We start from the raw sequence: 14,175 nt of genomic DNA, 5'->3' as shown, positions 1-14,175 counted from the left end.
TATCAGTAGAGGGCAGTCAGTTTCTAATTATCTGGTATATAGCTTTGGGAAGGAGCAAAATGTGAGGCCTTACAGATTTAGTTGGCAATGTTAGTCTTCCGTTTGGGAGCCAGGGAGTCCCTTCGGCGGTTCTCACTATCATCCATACCATACATTATTTCCCCAAAGCCTAATGTAATTCAAGGTCGCAAATCCCATCGTCTCTTAAATACGTGCTTTTGGTAATTGGAATTTCCAAAGTATGGCAACTGAGAAAAAGAAAATAATCAAAAGAAGGGAAAACGCCCCACAATTCCCTACCACCCTCAGAATAAAAATCCACCCTTAAGTACCCAGCAGGCTCCTCTAGTCTTGGTGACACTCATATTCTTGAAGCTTATTTCCCCTTAGGACATTTACACATATATTCCCTCTTGCAAAATCAGTGCCCCAAAACTTATTTTCTAGGGCCTGCCCAAAAAGGCCACCCCTTCAGAAGTCTCCTCTATAACCACCCAGAAAAACTAAACCACCCTCACTCCCTCACCACTGTTTCCTCCACAGGAACTGAAACACCGTGCTTACAGTAGGTGCTCAATAAGTGTCACAGAAAAGAACCAATTAGCTGAGGAGGAGGAACGGAATCCTCAAGGTCCCCCAAAACTTTCTACCATCTCCTCTCTCAAGCTTAACCTTTCTTAGCTCATCTGAGCCAGGCAATATGTCAACAACACAGTCTAGGACGGATCCAAGGAGAGGGGGAGAATACAAGAGGCCATGCCAGCACAAGGAAGCAAGTGTATTTTGCCCAGTTCAACTACAAAACCATCACTCTTTAGGATGGTGGCTTCTGGCACCTGCCCACGGTACCTGCCTTGGTATCAATACAGTGTTGCCCCTCCTGGCATCCATTCATCTAAGGACCACCTGAAACCATCCTGCCCTCTAGCTGTTTGCCAAAAAATGAGGAAAAGAGATAGGTCTAAAAGTAACTCCAGTCAGAGAGCACTATCACAAATATCCCAGTAGGACGCACCCGCAAGGGCCAAGCACGTCTCTAAAGCGCCAATGCCGCAGCTGACAGCCTTTCTCGTCATCCCAAGAAAGAGGACAGCAGCAGCCACACCCTCAGAGTCAGGTAAACAGTACTGCATGCAAAAGCAGAGTATCATCTGTTGGAGTTAAAAAGGAATCACAGCTCGGAGTCCCTGTGTTCAGCATGTTGGCGTCAATTCATTCAGAGCACTGAGTACCAGGCTCTGTTCAAAATGCTCCCAGACACAAACTCAGTCTTCCAAATGACTCATTAATAAAGAGGTGAATGGCAGGGCCTGGATTTGAACCGTGGTACTCAGACTACAGAGTCCCTGTGTATAACTACCAGCTCTGCCACCTCCTAAGTGGAGAAAATTACTAGTGATTAGTGAAGACTTAAAAGTTAATTATAAAAAATATATCAGCATGTTCCTTTCCCATCAATAATAATAATGATGATGATGATGATGTTTTTAAAAACATGGCAAGGGTTCCCCATGCTCTGAGGCAGACTGGACAGACAAGGCTGGGTCTCTTTGGAGCTCATGGTGAAGCAATGGCTACTTCAAAGCACATGGTTATCCATCACCTCCTTGCCAACCTCCCTCTCCACCTCTGACCTCTCGTCCTCGAGTCCTTGGATCTGACTTCCAAATAATGTCAGCCCTTTCCTCCGAAGCCACAGGAACTAAGACTTGGCCTAGCAAAATGGTATCAAGAGTCTGCAAGGGATAGTACAATGAGGTACATGGGGGGAAAAAAATACCATGCTGCTATGGTGGATTTCATGGGGTCTGCCCATGATGCCTGCAGCTTCAGCAACATGTTGAAGAGCACCAGGAAGAGGATGAGCAGAACTTGAACCTTGAGCTAAGTCACCAATACCTCCAGACTCCTTGCCAGGGGAGAGCAACCCCGCTGACCATGCAGCTACCCGCTTTTGCACCTGTTAATGATAACAAGTTATGCTAGTTCACACGACAAAGAGAGGTGACTTTCACTTAACCTGAATCTGCACAGCAGCAATTCTGAAAGGCCAAGGACTCCTCTCCTGGGATCAACTCAGGTGAACAGAAGGCACAGTCAGGACCTCAGCCTCTTTCACAAACCAGATAAAAAGATGGCTGTAAACAGCACCTGCAAGAGTCCTGGCTAGATGGGCACTTCACACATACTTTTAAAAATGCCATCAACAGAAAGTCCATCCTTCCAAACAAAAGGATGCCTGATGCGGGATGACAGGAGACAGGTTCCCAGGCCCAAAAAGAGTACACCAAGGTTACCTGCAGGAAAGAGGGTCTGGGGACAACTTCCCTGCTGACAGCTGGACATGGTGAGGACCACAGCTCCTGCTGCTCCTGGAGGAGGAGCTGAGACTTCCCTCCCCCTGGAAACCCTACATCAGTCTCCATGGCACAGGGAAAACAGTAAGCATTCCTCAGGATTCCTTCCGGGAGTCCAGGAGTCCTCAGCGTGCCCATGCCCAGATGGCTGTGGTGGCAACAAAAATGAGAATCTCCATCCACAGATAAGGTCTGTGCTGCTCGGGTTACACAGCCCAAGATCAGAGACTAGCTGTGTCCAGAGGAGAAAGCCCGGAGAGAGACACTGCAGACCAGAGACAGGACCAACGCTTTCCATTCCCCACTTCCCTCTGGGCATAATGAGGTATGCAGAGACAAGCTTGAGGTCTGACCCTTCTCTGAGCCCCCCAGCCTTTCCCTTGTAACCTAGCAGAGCTGTGATACAGAGGACTAGGGAGTTTGACCTGGGGCTTAGGGCTCGAGGGGAACCAGACATCTCAGCCTTTGCACCAGAGAGCTGTTAAAGGTGTTGCACAAGTGTGATTCACACAGCCAAAAGGGAAAAATGTACCCAATAGCTAGCTATACAAGAGGAAAATCACTAGATCAAAAAGAGGAACGGGGCACTGACTCCTGATACGTGAAAGAATCTCAAAAAGATGGCACTCCAGGAAAGAGGCCGGACACATGACTGTTCATTTATATAAAATATCCAGAACAGAGACTCCACAGAAGTGAAACATAGGCCGGGGGTCACAGGGGCTGGGAAGAGACGAGGCCTGGTTACAAATGAAGTCTATGTAAACTGGGTTTCTTCATGGGATTCTAAGTGAGAAAAGCTGTCAGAGATGCAGGGTGGATGCACTAAATGCCTCTGAGACGCACTTCCAAATGGTTCCTCTGACAATTAAATCAGTTCTCCTCGGTCTTTGCCCAGCCCCTCCCCATCCTGCTCAAGGAGGGAAAAGAATCTTCCGTGGAGGAAAAGAAAAGAGGAAGGAGAATAAGAGAAGGAACCCTGAGTTCTTCCTGCTCTACAAACAGGCCACAGAGACCTCACTGGGAACATGGACCTAAACCTTTCAAAGTCTCCCCAGTCCACATGACAACACCACACACCAAAAGAGACCCTTTAAGTCCTCCTCTTCCCCTCTCTGGTGTGAGTTCCCCATTATCCCATTATCCCAGACTCCCTCAGGCTATAAGCTTTGGAACCCCTAAATGCACCCCTATACACACACCCTTCGTCCTGGATCACCCATGGTTCTGATCCCCCCACTTCCGTGCTGTGTTCTGTCCCTATAATCTGAGATCTGTACGGCAGAGGCAGCTGCACCCTAGGCCAGCAAGGCTTGTGGCATTTCAAAACCTCCCAAGACATTATCCATACACATAAAACTAACAAGAGCCAGAACGGGTAGTTATCTGCCGCTGTTTTGTTTCTGTTCTGTCAGATTATGGCTATGACTCTATACAGAACCCTCTATTTGGAATACAAAGCAGAACAACGCCTAAAGCAGGGCCTTCCGTGAACACTGAAGGTGAATGAAGCCAGATCCTGTCTCCTCGTTCATTCACCGGGATGACATCTCTCTCTCTTACCCTGTGTGTTAGGACCTTCCTCAATGGGAAAATAAACAGATCTGCCAGATGACTCTTCTTAGAGTGTGCGGTGTCAGTCAGGAGCCGGACAGATAAAGGTGTCACACTCAGCCAGGATAAGTGGGGAAGTGGGTGGGGCTGTGGATGGGAAAGCAACAGCAATGTGCAAGAATCCTGGAGGCCCACAACGAGAAAGGGGAAACAAGCTGAAGTGACTGTCTCTCCCATCTCCCATTGTCCAAACAGGAAGGCAGAAATCAAGGGCACCCCTGGCACAGAACACAGAGGTAAGCCTCCTCTTGGGGTGCACCTGGGTGGGCAGGGGTCAGTTGGGGCACAGAGAAGATAACCCAGGCTTATCTTCAGAGAGCCAGTTGATCTGCTGGGTCAGAGCCAAGCAGGGTCAAGAAGTTCAGGATTAAGCACATGCCTTCAATCCCAGCACTTGGAAGGCCGAGGGAGGTAGATCTCTATGAGTTCAAAGCCAGCCTGATCTACTGAATGAGTTCCAGGACAGCCTGAGCTACAAAGTGAGATCTGTGTCTTTAAAAATAAAAGAAGAAATGAGAACAAGAACAATAAAGGGCAGGTTCCACTTTCCTTGACCTTTGCACTCTGGGGCTTCCGAGTCTCCCAAAGCCATTCATTTCATCAATTACAAAATAACGGAAGGTCATCTACAATCTATATCCCATATGTGTTCTCTCATCCTGTCCTAACACCCTTCTTCCTCACCAAAGCCCAAAGCTACCCTTTCCCTTCACCCGATGACCTCGAAGCTTTCAGTCCGTGCCACTCAACCCCCGCCTCAATCCCTGATTGGTGCAGGTTACCGAAGGCAGAGGGGGCACTTAAGGTGATCCAGACCACCTCAACCTTAACCTTTGAACCTTAACCTTAAGCTTAAGCCTGGAAACACTTCAAAGAAAATGGCAGAGCAAATGGACAGGGTAGAGGGGCCTAGATGAGCAGGTCGACCTTGCCGAAAGACTCTAGGAAATATGACTAAGGAAAAGGACGGGAGATTGACAGAACATGTAAAACTGTGGCAGACAGACAGCCCTACACAGAGACCCCCTGGGAGGTCTACACTTGCTGTCACATTCATCGACTCTCCTCCTAGCCTAGCATTGGGTGTTACATTCATCATCTCGCTTAAGCCTTCTGAGACCACAGGGAGCAGTCGCCATGCTTATCCCCATCTTACAGCGGTTGACAGCACAGCTGGGAAGTTATGTTCCTGTCCTGACATGGTTCAGCTTACAGTAAAGATTTGCACCCCTTCTGCCTGACCCTGGAACCCTTGGCCTTAACTCCAGGAAGCACTCTGCAGCCTCATCTGCAAGCAGGTCTCAACAGATACCAGGAAAGCCAAGGTGACAATGCCTTCCCTTGCCAGGCTGGTGTGGCCGGAGGGACAGCTTGTGTCAGCTCATTGAGACTGAATGAATGAAGCAGCTTTTGCAAAAGAAACTGAAATCACGGAGCAGCCTGTGATTTTAGCAAGTGAGGAGGCTACAGGTTTTCTATTCTACATGCTGGGTGCTCGAGGGTGAGTGAAACGGACCGAGGTACACAGTGGGTAACAATAGACTCTTTATCCTGCTAAAGCCAAGCCCACACACCAGATGACAACAGCTATATTTACTCACTGACGTAATTAACCAGAATGTGAACGGCTTCAAGCAATGTTTAAAATCAAAGAGTATTTTATAGGATCTGATGCAAACTGAGTCCGATGGTGAAAGGCCACCTTTCTTCATTGCTCTAGCTTATCTCTCTGTGAGTATTATCCAACCGCTCCCTGAAATACAGTCTGCAGAAAGGCAAGTCCTTGCCTTCTAAGAACAGCACACAGGTGGGGCGTCCCACAAACGAACACAGCAAGTACCACAGCTGAAAGGCCCCAGAGTCAGGCATCACCTGGTGAACTGGTCTCGGTACCTGGCATTAAATTCCACCATGGAGCCCAAAGGCAGGGCCTGAGCAGGAAAGCAGACAGCGTGGCAAGATGAGAACAGGCATGCATACACTCTACCTCGCATGCAAATAAAGGACTCAGAATTTGATCCTGCCATCCTAAGAGTCAGCATCATCCATGGCTCTACAGCCCAAAGATTGAGGGTGAAGCTTCAGTGGACGGAATGGGTCCCACCGCCAAAAAAAGCCCAGCTGTCTCTATGCTGCACTAGAGGCAGGTGGAGGCACAATGAGCTCTTCCACAAGGTGCAGAGGAACACGTGGTCAGAGGCCCTACCTGAAAGAGGCCTTGCGAACTCTGAGATGCAGAGCTGAGGGAGGCTTTAGAAAATCTTGGGCCTGGAGCTTCTGTCGGTATTTTTACCAGAGCTGTTACTGCCAACCCCCACACACCCCCAAAAGAGCCTTATGAATAACGTATAAGAACACAATTCCACATTTCAGATCAGTATAATCATGGATGTGTCTGTGCATTCCATATGACAGCAACTAAACTTCAAGTGACCTTGAAATTTTTCAAGTAATCTGAGTGCGACCAGGTGACTCTCCTGATGGTCTACACTGTATTCATGGTCCACATGCCAGTGCCCAGGAGGCGGATGCAGGAGGATGGCAAGTTCCAAGACAGCCGAGGGGAGTGTTCTGCTCGTCTTCTGAGACAGGACAGCTTTAATCTTCAGATTTAGCGCAACAGATACTTCAGCAAATGTTTTCATTACAATCCCAAACACTCTCAAATTCAGAAAGGGTGGGCTAAGGAACCTTTTTAAACAAAACTCAACCATTAATGGAATCTTTAAAGGGACTAGCTGGAAAGTGGTGGTTTGCCTAGCTGTGGACTTTATGAAGGCTGATAGTGGATCTCACACACTTTAGCACCTGCACCAGATCACACAGCATGAGACTGAGCACAGATCCCCAGAGACCTCCCAAGGGCTCGGCGTTGCCTCTGCCCAGCCCTTTCTCCTCGTCACAGGATAAACCTGGGGTGCTGAAGTGAGGCTTCCTTGTTGATTCTAGCAGTAGCTTTCATTCCACTGATAGTGCTTTGTTCGTTTGTTTTCTAAGACAAGTCATGCACAGTTTGTAGTCCAGATGACCCCGAGCTTGTCACACCCCTCCCTTAGCTCTGAAGTGCTGGGGTTATAAGCATGTTCCAGCATGCCCAGCTTCCTACAGTGTTTCTTAAAATCATACGTTTCTTAAAATCTTAAGAATAGGGAGAATTGGCTTTTTTATTATTATTATTATTTTGATGTTCGACGTCTTCTTTAAAAAAAAAATACAAAAAAACAAAAAACTTCCTTATCTGGCCACATTCAAGCCATTAATTGGATCTAGGTGACCCTCGCTGTGGGGTAAGTGCTAAGCACAAACAACACTGGCAGTACTATCACCCCAATGCTGAGGGCAAGCAGCACAGTTGCCAAGCAACAAGGTGCCCACACAGCTGGTTTCCTCTATCAAATATGAGCGTATGACGGGTTGAGAGACAGTACGACTTTTCAAGGTTTAGATCATTTATTTATGTTTCCAACTGCCTGAAGACATCTGAGTATGTGGCCTTTGATAGACCTGTTCTTTGCTACCCAAATCAAAGGTTATGATCACCAATGAACTGTTGACTTTCTAAGTTCTTCTCTGAGGAAGAGCCTTCTGGCCAATGTCACTTGTCAACAACGTCCACACTGAGAATATAAATGGCACCATTCTCTCTACCACTAACCATCTCCTTACTCCCTAATCGGTCATCCACCTGTGGGACAAACACCCCCACCACTAGGAACAAAATGTCGGCCTGTTGGTCTTCAGTTGGTGACTTGACTCCAGACCCTCAAACTGGAATACTGAATCCAGTCCCTGAGCCCAACCAGCTCCCTCCTGCACTGCCCATCTGCTCAAGGTCTGGATAAAAGAAGACACGACTAGGGCCCGGGGTGCTCAGAGACTGCCCGTGCTGCAGTCTAGAGCTTCCTGAGTCTCTCTCTAACGTCCCTCCCCCTTTCTCCCAGATGAGTGAAGAAAATCCAGGACCCAGTTCCAACCAACTCTTCCTCTGACTGTCCTCTAAGCCTCTCCCAGTCCTCTCTCTACCCAACAACCTCCAGGGCTGATCTGATCCCAGAAGCCATGGTGGCATAGGTGCCGGGGTCAACAAGCTCATTTGCTTTTAAAGAACTTCTGTTACGTCATTGCATGTGTGCACAGGATCCCAGACATTCCCACAAACCACACCCTGCCTGTAGATCCCCCTAAACTTCAGAACTGAGGAAGAGTAGGAAATCAATGGGATGAAGCCCACAGCCAGCGACACACCTTCTTGAGTTTTCTCATCTAATCTGTGGCTTGGGTGTGCTGGGCCTTCAAAGCAGTTTGGTTTGAGCTACTAAGTCAGGAGAAGAAGAAGAAGAAAAAAAGACTCATTACTTGTAGAATATTTTAATTAAGTGTATCCTCATCTAGCTTCTAATAAATGCAGCCCAAGCAATGATAGTTATTTATTTATTTATCAGGCTCTGCACAATTACTGGGGAATTTTACCCCTGATCTGAATCTCTGACGCTACTCTGGCTACTACTCCAATTGTCCTCCCCAAACGAACACTTGCTGTTTGAAATTCTCTGGGTTGTTTCTCCTCCAGCAGTCTGGTGTCCTGGGGAGACATCTGACTCTGACATGTGCTGCTGGTCTGATATGACTCACAAAGACCTCTTGCTTGCTCCGTCTTCTCCTCCTTCGCCTTCTTCACCTCCTTCTCCCTCTCTCCTTGTCCTCGTGCCCACTACCTGCGATCTCCAGCACGATAACTCAAACTCCATCTCTCCCTATTTCCCCCGTAACTGGCTGCCTCCAGTTTTAATGAATAGTTTTAAATTGGGGAGCAAGGTTTACACAACCAAGGCTGGTATCCATAAGGATCATCTTGGAGCAAACAGATCTCGGGGTACAGAATTTAGCATCTGAATATAAGCAGCACCAGACCAACCCCCTACAGTTATTCAGCAGGCCTGACAAATACTAAGCTCCTCACGGCAACAAAGCAGGCCTCTATGAGTGACAGCAAACACTATGTAAGAGGGTGCCATCCAGGCACTGTACAGGAATTAAGAGGGCACACTCTCAAGTTAGCAATTAGCAACAACGACATCAGGTTTGACTAAGAACCTAGGATCTTGAGTCCCTTCTTAACCATGCGGCAAAATAGTCTCAGAAATGCAAGTGATGGTGAAGGTTACTTCTTGATTTTCCTGTCTCTACAACCTTCCACTTCAGTGAAAGCCTGCATCACCCACACATTTAGACAACACAGGAAATTCCACCTGTCCTCCAGTGAGCATGTTAGCAATGAACTGCCTAAGGACAACCATCATCCAATACAAGGTCTCAGGAGAAAACCAGTCATCTGCTCCGAGAGACTTAGCTCTTGAGAAGATGGCAGCTCAGCAAGTCACATCATGTGGGCACTGCCACGCATGGCACACAGAGGACACTTAGGACGTCAAACAACAGAACGAGACCCGGGACCTTCGAGTAGCAGCTGACTGGGGAGCTGGTGCAGTACACAGGAGGTGACTGGTTACTTTTAACATCTCATTAAGCCTAATGAATGCCCTGATCCTACGTTCGGTCAACTTCTACAAGAGGCCAGGATACACAAGTCTGTCAGTAGAGAGCGAAGTCTGCCACCAGGACACTAACACCCACGGCTGTATTCTAATAAAGCTTTATTCATCCATAAGTACATGAGTTTCGTACAATTTTTACATTATGAAATTAGTTTTCCTTGCTTTTTCTCTCAACTCCTTAAAAATGTAAAAGCTAATCTTAGCTCATGGGTCATGCAAAAACAAGCAGCGGCTATAGTCGGCTTAGTCCTGCCCTAAATCACACGTTTGCCCTGGATAGAACCACAAAAACAGACTTGCAGCCACACAGAGTATGGCTGCATCCCTGCGGGCAGGTTCGAGCTCCACATCCTGGTGCTGACAGTTACCTACACTGAACCGAGTCTCAAGCTTCTCACCTGCAAGCAGGGTTTATGTCCCTAGTTAGCCTCCTCAAACACTCAAGAGAAGTCAATGAAATGCTATCGGGCACAAGGCATGTTCGAGAAAGGATAACTGTTTAATTCAGCTCAATTTTAAAAAGTACTCGGGATCTCTCAAGGCTGGTCTGGGTTTCCAATTGTCTGATGAGATATTAGAAACAACACCTTTCTTAATGAATACTGGGTATCTGGGAGATAAAATAACTTGAACTGTGAGCCTAGTGTCAGTAGAGACTAATCCTGGTAATCAAGATGGGGGCGGTCGGGTGTCCACAGAGCTGCCGGCTCACAGCAGCCCCACGATTCTGAAGAACACACAGCCTGAGCCTCTCTGTTAGCCCTTAGCATAAGGCAGTATATATGCTCCGAGCTCGTGAACAAACTATTACACAGTTCACCTCTCCCAGAACCTCACTCACTTCCTCTGCAGAGACACACTCGTTCAGCGCCAGCTCCCTGGGGCCTGGGGCAAAGCTGGTCTGACCTTTTTTGGTGTAAAGATAAACCAGGCATGTTCAACTTCAGGGCTTCAAAGGCAACCAATGGAGACATGTATGATCAGTCATACTGGAATCAAGCCTTAGAGATCATCTACCTCAGCCTGCCTCTGTTGAGGGTAGAGGAAAGAGAGGCTCACGCAGGCCTAACGAACCTGAGTCCAAAGCACATTTGTTCTTCATCCACCAGCCCCTCTTCACAGAAAGGACACGTAGTTTCCTTCCCTAGTCCCAAACTGCTTAAGGGTCAGTGAGAGAGACAAAGGAATGCAGGATCACTGCGGTTTCTCTTCCCTTGCCTTAGGCAAAATCCAGTGTTTTACAGTCTACCACTGTCTACTTTGTCCTCTGAACCTCTCAGCAGAAATACTTTTTCCCCTAACAACAGATGGAACCAACATCTCTTTAAAGCAAAGAAGATGTAAACTGAAGAGTTCACATGTCACATGCCCCCTTCCGCTATTCACATACCTCAAATTCCTCAATAGGCCAGCTGCCAGTCGCAACTCTGGCTCCAGCCAGCCCTACTACCTAGAAAGTGAGAGCTTCCCGCCCCTCTTTCTCAACCCTGGTTGGCTGATCTATGAGACAGCCTTCGTTGACCCTTACAGAACTCCTCTCCCCACTAGAGCTAGGGTTTCCTTCCGAGATATGCCAGCACCTGGCACTTAACTCTTACCACTAGGTATTCTCACTGCCCGTCTGGCTGGACACTTCTTGGTGAAGACTCACCTGAAGTTCACACCTACCACAGAACCTGCACTGGCTGTCAGGTGGGTGAACAGGTAATAAGGAGAAAGGTGGGTTAAAAAGATGAAAATGGAGAAAGGGCCCAGGCACTAAAATTGGATGGATCTGGGCAGAAGTAAAGAACTGAAGAGAGCAACTGCGCCAAAAAAGAATGAGATAGATAAGTGATAGATAGCTGATAGATGATAGATAGATAAGATAGATAGGTGATAAGTATATGAATAGATGGTGATACACAGATAGATAGTTGGATAGATACATACATACATAGTTGGATTGATATTGGATAGAGGGATACATACATACATACATACTGGATGGAGGTGGCAATAAAGAACAGGGAGTGGGGAGGGGAGGCTGGGGAGAGGGTGACGCAATAGTACTTGCCATTGTGTGAAATGTTTATTTTTTCCTGCCTATCAAAGGCAGCTACCAAGGGTCAATACTCTATAAATCTCCCCCCACCTTGTAAAACTTTTATGTAAATCTTTTAAACTAACCTACCTAGTAATAAAATTTTGGCTTACACAAAATACCCCTCAGTCAGTCAGTCTGTCTGTCTCTGTCTCTGTCTCTCTCTGTCTCTCTGTCTCTCTGTCTCTCTCTCTCTCTTACACACACACACACACACACACACACACACACACACACGAGATGGCCAACCAACAATTACCTTCTTCATTTCTTCTCAGAATTCTTTTAAAGCTAGCCAATCAAGGAAGACATTGAAGTTAGGCCCCAGCCAATGGGGAAAAGACACAGCCCCTGCATTCGAATAAAGACCCTCCCAGTCTAAGCTCTAGACTAGTCTGCTGTTGTGGTTTGGGTGGTGGTGTAACCTTTTCACAAAAAGAAACTGCAGTGCCAAGCTACACTTTTTTTTTTTTTTTTTTTTTTTTGCTTGCTTGCTTGCATGTTCCTTTGTGTGAGACACTGAAACTATCTTTTTTTTCTCAACACCATGAAAGTATGAGAAGGCCTGAGTTCCGATCCTCAGAACCCATGAAAAGCTGGTCTCTGCAGCAGCATCTACAGCCTCAGCTCTTCCAGTGCCAGGGAGCAGACAGGTAGACCTGGTCTCACAGGACAGTCGGTCCAGCTCAGTCAGACTCTAATAAGTAACAAAACCATCTGGTTTTAAAGAAAAAAACAAAAACAAAGGGACAGACCTATCCACCTTCACCCAGCCTGAACCTTGTACTTTATCAGGTCTCTAGGACACTCACCTACCCTGAGAAGTGGGAGAGCCACTGGCTTGCAGCAGCACAGATGATGAGAAAGAGTGATGTATCAGGGAAAGAGCCCGGGACCTGAGACAGCCACAACCCAGACTCCCCCGACCCAACGAACGGGCTGAACTGGAGGCTGCTGTGATTGAGGAAAATTCAAAATAAACTGAAGAAGATTTAATGGTTTTAAAACAAAGGGAGGGCCTGTTTCTCTGGGACATAGGCTAAGTTTGCCCAGTGGGTTCCAGCTGTCCTTCAATCAGGCTAGCCTGGGTTTTGCTTTCGTTTTTAAGATGATCTATTTTCATTGTATGTGTCTGTGTGTTTGCCTACATGTATTTAAATGCACTATGTGTCTGACTAGCACCGAAAGTTCTAGGCATCAGATTCCTAGAACTGGAGTTACAGGCAAAGTTATGAGCCACCATGTGTCTGCTGGGAATTGAATCCAACTCCTCCTCAAAAGCAGCAAGTGGGCTGAACTGTGGAGCCATCTCTCCTGCCCTAGTCGGGCCTATCTTGATGGGGAAGGCCAAAGGGTATGGTCCCCTTAACCATCCAGTATGCTGCTGAGCATCTGTCCAGTTCTCCCTTTGAAAGATGCAGTAAAGCAGCACATTCTAAGATACAGTCCCATAGGCCTGCACGGGAATCGAAACCAAGAGTGACTTTTCCTCCCTGACTAAGAACTTGAGACGTTTTCATATCAAAGTCAAAAGGCCCAGTTCTCTGCTACTCAGCACATGGTAAACCCTCTCCCTGCCTGTGACTGGCACCATCTATCCGTCCAGGAAGCACATTACTGGTCACATTTGTGGATCTCCTGGCTTGCTTTACGTGCTCTCAAGAAACAAACAAAAACAAAACATAAAACAAAACAAAAGAAAAAAAACCATACTTTTAACAAGGCATGATGGACATATACCTAGTTCATAAACTTCACTGAACTGTGCCAAACTGAATGAGTCAGTATTTCACAGTAAAAAAAGGAAAAGGGAAATGAAATTAAAAAAAAAAAAAAAAAAGGAACAGTTATGCAAGTCCCCGCTGGGTTGGTGTCTCTGCCCTGCCTCTTTAACAGCTTAGTAAAAGTGTGTGAGTACTCCCTCAGTGCTCCCACAGGTTCAGTGAGTCCGCAGTGCTCCTGCAGGTCCAGTGAGTCCTCAGTGCTCCTGCAGGTCCAGTGAGTCCTCAGTGCTCCTGCAGGTCCAGTGAGTCCTCAGTGCTCCTGCAGGTCCAGTGAGTCCTCAGTGCTCCTCCTGCAGGTCCAGTGAGTCCTCAGTGCTCCTGCAGGTTCAGTGAGTCCTCAGTGCTCCTGCAGGTCCAGTGAGTCCTCAGTGCTCCTGCAGGTCCAGTGAGTCCTCAGTGCTCCTGCAGGTCCAGTGAGTCCTCAGTGCTCCTGCAGGTCCAGTGAGTCCTCAGTGCTCCTGCAGGTTCAGTCTGTGCATATTCATGGAGAAATGCTCTGGCCTGACTACCCAGCTAGATCCACCAAAGCACACATGTCATAAATGTTAGCAGGCCCCATGCATAAGGTACACCTTTCTTCAGAGGCGGCAATGTTTCTCTCATATTCATATTCATTCTCTCTCTCTCTTTCTCTCTCTCTCTGACATTTTGTCCAACTGAAGATAATTATTAACTATTAGCAATAATTACCACATTGTACAAATAAATTGCATTACAGAAAGAGTTGCCCTCTTCCAAAGTTGGCATTAACAAAGAAAAAAACTAAAATTCCCAAAGTCTCC

The 14,175-nt window shown here is 47.2% G+C and overlaps 1 protein-coding gene across 4 annotated transcripts in view; it reads right to left on the bottom strand.

Moving 5' to 3' along the window:
• Positions 1-14,175, bottom strand: part of Ptprj (protein tyrosine phosphatase receptor type J) — a 149,087-nt gene that overhangs the window by 42,948 nt on the left and 91,964 nt on the right. The gene's annotated exons all lie outside the window — the stretch shown is intronic.

This window comes from Mus caroli, unplaced genomic scaffold (genome assembly GCF_978045245.1).
Source record: "Mus caroli unplaced genomic scaffold, Mus_caroli_1 scaffold_2, whole genome shotgun sequence".
NCBI lineage: Eukaryota > Metazoa > Chordata > Mammalia > Rodentia > Muridae > Mus > Mus caroli.
Note: the sequence above shows the minus strand (reverse complement) of the source record. Positions and strands in the feature narration are given on the sequence as shown.